Genomic DNA, 8,779 nt, shown 5'->3' with positions numbered 1-8,779 from the left:
TGGGTTTCGTAGCACGAACACTGAAGTTACTCGAGCACTCAAACATTTGTCTTTTATGGCCGATAGGTTAAATCGCTAAAGTTTTCTGACAGATTGTTCGGGATGTCCAGTTTTTATTCTCGTATTCTCACCTATTATACCCTCTTCAGATGCCTGCGTTGATTATATAAGTTTATAAAAAAACATCTTGACACTGGCATGCCCAAAAACGTTTACTTGTTCTGGTCTATATGACCATGCACTTCGATAGAACAAGTTTCATTTAATCTTGTCCTCATCTCAATTCTCTGCATCGTGACACATTCTCGCTTGTAGCATCCTCCAGGCATTCTTCTTTTCGTTTCTTCAAACTTCTGGAATTTTTCACAAAGTACTTGAACATCTCTATTCTATTTCTCTTGTTTTCTTTCTACTTCTGATTAGTTGTGTAGACCAACTGTCAATCTACTCTCCCCTTGACCTTCGACCTTTATGCGTGATCCATTGAAAGAACCCTAGAATCGTCTACGCCCAAGGCGACGGCAAGCCGATCACACAAGAGCGGGCAGTATCCTTCCCGGTCTCCGAAGTGCAAATGGGGCTCCCGATCACCCCTAGGCCAGGAGCGATGGCTTCCTCTTGCTAGCTTGACCTCTGGGTGCATCTTCGTTGTTCGTTGATGCGTGCTTGTTCCCGGAGGGTGACCGAGTGCCATGTTTTTCCAGCTTTCTGTTTATTTATTTATCGGTCTTCTAGGCTACTGGCGACGTGCTTCTGTCATCCAGCAGCTCATCAGTATGCATCAAGGGCTTCGGTCTTGAGGCAAGTAGAGCGATGCACTTATATATACTCCGATCTTCCGGCGGAGAGTGGACGTAGCGATGCTTCTTGGCCGACGTGTTTACCGTAGCAGTTTTTTTACTTCCCGACTATTCTCGATTTATCGTAGTGTCCTAAGGCTTTCTTTTCTTTTATTTTCTATCCGTATTTGGTAGGACATGGTGTTGGTGGTTGCCATCCTAGAGTTGCTCCTGTTTCCCACTTCAGAAAGAAAGGTAAGAAAGGTTTTCATGAACGTTTAGGATTTATCTTTGCTCCGTGTGACTTTATAGGCATGCGAGCGCGTCTTAATAATGCGGGTGTTTGAAACTGCATTGACGATACCTCACTTGTTTTTCTATTTGTTACATCAACACTCGTTAGAAAAATGGGAATGTAGAAGTAGTCTGTTATGTTTTAAATGCTATGTCAAGGTAACCACACGCTTTTGCAGTGACCTCGGAAGTCGGGCTCTCTGGTACTTGCCTCCGGCAAAAATAAGAAAAAAAGATTTCGATTGAACAAGAACTGTAAATAGCCCGTTCGTTTTCTCTGCTCTCTAAGTTCACAAGAAAGCTTGATTCACAGTAATTTGTACCGAAGAAAACAAATTGATTTTTACTACTCAAGTCAAAACAGTACAATACTACTCAAAACAGCATCACCAGTGAAAAGGTCAAAAACGATACCGTGCTCAGCTCACCTGCGTCGCTTCAGGTAAAGCTTCCCATGAAATGAGCTTTGTACTTAGCTTCTACTTGACAGAGGAGCAGCTAAACTGTCATCAAGCTGAATTCATCTGGCTCAAGGAGAGGATAACACGATATAGAATTTGTGATCGTGCATCGTTGGGCACAACAGTCGTGGGCCCTACCCTACTGCGCCACCGCTGCGGGCAGATTGTCAGATTTGATTTTTCGCTATAATATTAATGGTGTTCTCACGAAAAGGGAGCGCTCCGCATGCGCCAATATATCCAAAGTGTGCTTTTGACGCTTGAAGACCCAGCAGATCTAAAATAAAGTTTAGTTTCGGGGGTTTAACGACCCAAATCGACAGAGGTTTTTAGGGGCGGAAAAGAAGACACTGGAGAGAACGCAGGTAAGCTGGGCATAATTCACAGACAGCCCCAAATTATCTCCTATGACGTCACGTATATTGATGTTCAGTAATCTGAGCACTGTTTGAAACAGTTCATTAAGCTGCGTCGTTTGTCAGCTCGACTGCGCCAGCTGTACTCGCCACCGGTGCAGTCAAGGTGACTTGTCGATAAGCTTGATTGCGCTTACACGCAGAAAATAATGAAGCCGATGATGTGCATTCCTCGGGCGCTTGCGATCATTTGCCGGGTGCGCGTCCCATGCTCAGAGACCGCGCTCCACCGACCTTTCGGCGCTGGAAAGAACTTCCTGCGCCCAAATCGAGCACTCGGTGTGAAAGGAGCACCCTAATAGCGCGTCGCGGTAGAAAGGCTGGCGCCAACGAGGGTTGGAACTGCACCGACCTCCCCGGGCTCCTTCTGAAGCAGCTGCCTTTACACGCAGTCGCTTTCAGCGGCTCGGCAAACAAGTGCGGCAGGAAGCCATGACATGAGGGTCGTAAGTGCTTTCAGCCGAGTGCAATTAGCGGGTCGCCTGTTAGTCCTCTTGTTTCGCGGGTAGTACATATATTTGTGCCAGCAAATTTAGCCTGCTGCTTTAAAATATGACGCGAAAACGAAAAATGTAGACGAGAAAGCAGTGTAAAAAAGTACAGACGAGGGCGACTGCTACTGAAGCGAGAAAACACGGCCATTTTTATTCGCTACTTTCAAGTGAGCACCTTAGCGAAGACTCGTGCAATGTTATATGCATTTTTTTTTATTTTTACTGTAAAGACATATAACCCATACACTTGCTCCAGAACCACAAGTGGTAAATAAATCATCTGTGTTTCATTCCGAGCGCAGCCGCATAAAATCACAAGTGTTAGTAAACATCCCACTTAAAAAATATAACCACTGACCCTTGCGTGCACCAAGCAGCCAAAGAAAGAAATTTCATGAAGGCTGGTCGTTTAAGACAGCCTTCTCATAATGGGCGCTTCTTCAATCTGGGGAGCTTGAACCTCTTCATTTAAGAGAGGAAATGGTTTGAAAATCGGCAAGACGTGATGTAATTAAGATATGAAATCAGCGACGACTTCAGCTGTTGTATTGACTCCTGAGTTTCTTGTGATTGCTGTCTGAGCGAAATTTTCTGGCGCGAGAAAGAAGAGTGCCCACAACACTTTTACCTTTCCTGAAGAACCCTGTCGTGAGATACTGACGAGTCGAGAAATGGGCGCTGATGTCTCTTGTGAACGCGACTAATGGGATGTCAACACGTCCCCTGCGTCGTGTCTGACCAGTGGGTCGCGGAGCGTATAAGCTCCTCCCCCGGCTGTGCCGCAGCAAATATCAACACGAAGGTAAATGTAGCGTGGTAGTTCAGCTTTTGCAGCAACACGTGCTTTAAATACATGACGTAGATAAATATTTACGAACGTAGACGATTGAACCACCATGGTGATAGCTAATCGGCAGAAACCCGGACGCGAAATTCGGGGATCCTGGATTCGCATCCCTGCAATGGCATGTAGTTGTTTTCTTTTTTCACTATTTTTTTCTTGTTATCTCTATGACTGCGTTTTTATTCCACATTGATTAACACAAAAATCTTCTGGCTTTCTGTGGACTGAATGGTTGTTGGCTCAATTGGTATATTCAAGCAACGAAGATGTATATCCACTAGAATTGAGGTTAAGACAGGATTATTGAGCGCCTGCAGAAATGCATATTAAAGCATTTTTATGTTACATGCTGCGTATCTATTTAACATGTGATAGGAATTTCGTTTGTGGCGAATATGTACCTAGCAAACGTGTAAACTGTAAGGAACAAACAGAATTGTGCGATAGCTGGGATGTCCCTTTATTTCGAACTTTTATTCTACGTGCGCACGAGAAGTTTATTTATTTGAACTTGCTGTTCCAGTCGCTGATCCTTAACGAATAATCTACACCAGGCAGAAGGTGACTCGCAGCTTCGCTGGTTTTCACTTTGAGGTTCGCCGCATAATTTTTAATGAAAAACAAAACAAAACACGACACCATCAATACTACGTCTCCCCGTGTTAGGCAGTGCCTGAGGCGTCCAGCTCGGGTTCAGTCTATGCCCAATATCGCAGATACTCTATTGTCCTATTTTATTCTTACTTCTTCATTCATTGTATTTATTTCGCACGACATAAAAAAATGCTACAAGGACTAAATAGTTAAGCAATTGCTTGATGCCTTTAGTGAGGACTCATTTCAAATAAGCGTTTTGTACACGCAACATCTTCCTGGCGTACTGGTGAAATAGGACAATTCATTCGCAAAATATTGTGATGTTTTTCCGTGCAGGCAGGAAACGAAGACAGCAGCCGTGAAGCACGCGGTGGGAATTTCTTTATTCCCGGAAACAAGTTACTGGCGAGCGCCAGCAGAGCTGGGCGCTGTCCATGATAAGCCAGGGCGAAGTGCGCAGCAGCACGCGGCGCGGCGGCATATATAGCCGTTATCACTGAGGGGCGTGGCGCCCAAGACAAGTAGGCGCACAACTACTACAAATATATCCTACCTGAACCCTTCAAGTGACCTTCCGGCAGCCGAGAAAGACAGAACGTCTCCCACGAATTTCAATTGCGGCTTACATAAAAGAGTGGTAGCGCTAGTTGTACGCAGCCATTTCACGAAATTTTGTCGTATGTTTCATTCAGAAGCTATCTGTTCAGAAAAATGGTTTGAATTATATTTTTATAAACGGCGCATCAGTATTAAGCAGCGCGCTCTAATTAGTTCCAAATACAATCCTCTAAACACGTTCGCAAGCTCCAAACACAAAGCCGCAGGTGATAGAAGTTACTTAGGTGTCCTTTACTGTGGATCCCTCAAAATTTATATGCAGCGGTGGAGAGCGAAACCTAATGTAACACTTGCAGGTGACGTGTTTGCGGTATTTATCATGGGCTAGCCGTATGTCACAGAGCGCGGGAAATGACGCAGGACAAGCTTATCGCGTGTACGAAGTTTCGAAACCATGCTACCCGCAAACAAATAAAGAATTCAAAATGCCTGTATGAGAGACGTCGGTGGGTAAGCATTTCAACATAGGGAAGTGTAGGTGTTGCTCTTTATGTCTTGCCTGGAATAAATCGTACCAGCGTGCTAGTCCTTGCTTATTGATCTCCTTACGATGAACGCTTTCCTTGCACAACCTCGCTTTTGACAATGAAGATTCAGCCATCGCTGGTGCCTTGAGCGCGGAGACCGTTGTCCTGAAATGGCAGGATTTATTGCTCTCAGTAAAGTTGTACGGTGATATACCTGTTTTGCTATCATTTGTTAGTGCTCTAAATTACTTTATTTTAACGTCATACAGCACACTGATAGATATAATAAACCTTTCTCGACACACAGTGCCTTGGCTCACGTTATTTAATGCCAAGAGCTGCCAGACAGGTAAATGATGTACGAGTAAACATGATGAAAAAAAAAAATGGCAGCGATAATAAAACAGCAGAGGTAAAGTTTCGCTTTAGTAGTCATTCTGCCTGGTTCGCTCTTAGCGTCAGTAAATGTAAGCATTTTTTTACACTGGTAATTAACAAGACCTTTTTGGTCAATTCAGACGTTTTCAAAGGGGCAGTTTAGCTCACAATTCAGCCATGAGTGACGGCGCCGACGTCGCACGCAACTACTGTAATCATCATGCTTCATCATTTCATAGAGTGTTATCCACCTCGACGTACAGGGCATCTAGGAGATCAACACCTGTAATATGAAATACGGCGCCGTCCTTGCGGTTTTCCGTAAGCCACGCGGCTGGACATAACTCGAGAAAAAACATCTTTGACATCTTCTTTTATTGTCTAAAATTCGCGCATCGCTTGAACTCTATCACAATTGTGAACCGCGCGTATAAATACAGTAAATAAGATGATAAAAGGCCTCTTACTGCACTTCCCTCATTCAATGTAACAAGCCATAGTGTTTCCTGCAACTCAGCCTTTATGTTTGTAAGTATCTCACAGCTTCTTAATTGATGTTCTTTTCCTACTCTTCATAATCTCGATGCCTTTGCACGAACAGAAATACAAACGACGGCGGTTGCTGTGTTACTAATGGATTATTATCATCATCACCAGTCGGACTATAAGAGATCCACTATAGTGCAGCAAGTCGAGACAGAGGAATGGCAAAAATCTGTCATGGGAAAATAGTCCAAGGCCTTGTACCGAGCGGAAACGTGCGCTGTCCGAAAGGAGCTGTGGTGTGACAAATCGCGCTATAGTTGTTTGCTGGCGGAGGCGCACTCGGGAGCTTTGCGTACGCGCAAGTGGGGAGCAAGATTCACTACTTGACTCGCGACTTTGTGTGCACTCTGCGAAGTGGCGGAGGAGTCAACTGACCATGTAGTACTGGAGGGTCCGGCTATCTTCCCGTCTGCCCGTACGGTGTAACTGCCCATGGGGCTTGGTTTTATGCTTGGCGACGGAGAGGCAGTCTCAGCGGACGCAATCGAGGCACCAAAGAGACGTTTGGAGTTTTTTGGTGGTTGCGAACAGCGGTGAAATCCACTTCAGGATGACCCTGCTGCTACAGCAATGACCATGCTTACTGTTTACTCTTTTTTTTTTTAGCCATACCTTTAGATTTTTTTTAACTAAACCGGTGACTTGATGCAAAGAGTGGGCCGCCATCATTATCACCATAATCATCACCATATGGTCACTGCAGGGCGAAGGCCTCTCCCATATTCCTCCAATTAACACGGTCCTGTGCTAGCTGCATCCACTTGACCCATGCGAGCTTCTTAACGGCATCCACCCACCTAACTTTCTGCCACCCCCTGCTACGCTTTTCCTTATTTGGCATTCAATTTGTTACAATAAGCTACCATCGGTTGTCTTCTCTACGCGCTACGTCACTACATATGCCCTGCCCATACCCATTTCTTCTTCGCGCTTTAGTTGAAATCATTTGGAGGATTCGTTTTTTATTTCCTCGTAGCCCGAGATCTGGATTTCTTTCCGTTGCATATTGATCGCAGTTGTTTTAATCCAATTTCGTCATGTACATTCTAACTGCTATCCAATTGGCAGTTGGTACCTTGAATGCCCAAACGGGCCTAAGAACTCTCTTTTCTGCGCAGGCGCGTTAGTAGAGATGTGCTTGTGATTCTTATTTATTCTTCAGGCATGCCATCACGTCTAAGATGTTATATTTCATGATCTTTCTTTAGTGAATTAATGGCAAACAAATCCTTCAGCTTGCGGAAGGAAGAGATCATAAGGTGGGGAAGAAGTGCAAAAGGTAAGAACGAAAGAAAGAATTGGTCTTCCTGTGTGAGCTGATCGCCAGAACACCGGGAAAGCTTTACCTTCATTTGCGCCGTGGAAAAAGAAAAGGCAGCAGACCAATAATGAGCGCAAGTTATATTGGCCTCATCACGGCTTCTCCCAATGCACTTGCCGGATGGAAGCCTCGATATGTTTCTTGTATGCTTGTTTAGCAAACGTGACCCGCTTGTTAGCCATCCCTGTTTGATATCTCAACCACGAGCCCGTACTCGTATGCAGATCCCTATTTCTACCATAGTGCGACAGAATATCCTTCGAGACTTAGAACGATTCTTTTAAAATCTTTGAAGCTTTTCTGGCTTTATATTCCTGGTTGTTTGTCTCGTTTAGACCATCCATTTTGCTCTGATAACTTTATTGATGTCATTTCTTTGCCATATATGTATTATTGCTCCATCGAGCAGATAATGGTTAAAAAAACGAGTTTCGTCCATTTTAGCCCAGGTGTATATAATGTAGTACTAAATAATGATGAAATGATGATGCCAATTCGCTAAACAGTTCAGGAACCTTCGCTTATTTTTATTTGTCCTTGTAATAAACGCCTTCAATACTGCAGTAGGTAAATGCTCTCCATCGCTTTCGTTATCTGCTGTGCTACGTAGGAACTGACACAAGAACCATAATTCTGGTTAAGAAGGTTGCGAGCACCATCATACAGAGAATCTGAGACTCAGAGACGGGAACAGCACTGTTCCCGTCTACTCGCTTGTCCTATGTTTGTTGCGCTCTGTATTTTTAAAAAATCTGATAATGCTTGATTTAAAAAATTAGGAGGATGCTCACGCTTCGCCATAAGTGTAGACACGAGAGCGCCTTTCACAATGCTGTTTAATTCCACGAAATTTTTGTTTTTATGTTCATTAACTTCTTTAAATTAGTACTTCTGTAACATCTGTACATATTCAAAACAGACGATAGCAAATGGTACGCAGCACAACGCTTTCACTAGGTGCTCCCCTAACACACTTGGCACTGAAGAACCTTCTTGGCCTATGAGCTGCGCGTGCCTGCCTGGAAGATAGAAGGCTTGAGTTGAAACCCCTGTGGTGACAAACTTATTTTATTTATTTAATTATAGTTTGCTAACATACTCGTAGTATACAAGCCTCCTCGCTAACTTTGGCTTCATTTCGACCGAGTGGGTCGCTAAACTGAGCGGGAGCATGTCGTCCCTCTATTGAATGCGCTGGGCAGCAGCCCTGTGCGATTCTCTTTCATCCATGCCACGAATAGAAGTGATGCCAGTGCCTCCCGACTCTTCTTATGTCATAGCTGCTAAGGCTACAAATGCATTTTACATTCTTTGCTTTGCATACATTATAAACTTCAAATCTACCTCCTGTAGCTTCATCAACGACACATTCTCTCCCGTATAATAACTGCTGCTGGCAGTTCCTCAGCCGCTCTAGTTTGTGTGCATGCGTTTATATCTGTGTACACTGTAGCACTCCACTGCTTCCGTAGGCAGAATATTTTGGTGCAGTGCACTAGTATACTATGATTGAGCTACCCGTGGTGTCTGGTTTTGGGTGCCAAGCGTCACCAGTGCGCAGTAT

Source organism: Amblyomma maculatum, chromosome 1 (assembly GCF_055883805.1).
Source record: "Amblyomma maculatum isolate TAMU_Amacu chromosome 1, ASM5588380v1, whole genome shotgun sequence".
NCBI classification, from domain to species: Eukaryota; Metazoa; Arthropoda; class Arachnida; order Ixodida; family Ixodidae; genus Amblyomma; species Amblyomma maculatum.
Note: the sequence above shows the minus strand (reverse complement) of the source record.